Genomic DNA, 238 nt, shown 5'->3' on the forward strand with positions numbered 1-238 from the left:
AGAGGTGGAGAATATGAGAAGAGATAATGAGTAATGGTGAGAGAGAAAGAGAAAGAGAGAGAGAGATAATGATAACATGAGATATAAAAGGAAGATAAAGAATTTAGAGATGAATGAGCATTTGAAGAGTGAGATAGAGAGAGAAATGGTGAAAGAGAGAAAGAGGGAGGGTGGTAGTAAGAGAGAGAGTGGATGGGAGGGATAAAAGCGAGAGAAATGGGATGAGAGAGAGATAGAT

Source organism: Phalaenopsis equestris, unplaced genomic scaffold (assembly GCF_001263595.1).
Source record: "Phalaenopsis equestris unplaced genomic scaffold, ASM126359v1 Scaffold000002, whole genome shotgun sequence".
Lineage (NCBI taxonomy): Eukaryota > Viridiplantae > Streptophyta > Magnoliopsida > Asparagales > Orchidaceae > Phalaenopsis > Phalaenopsis equestris.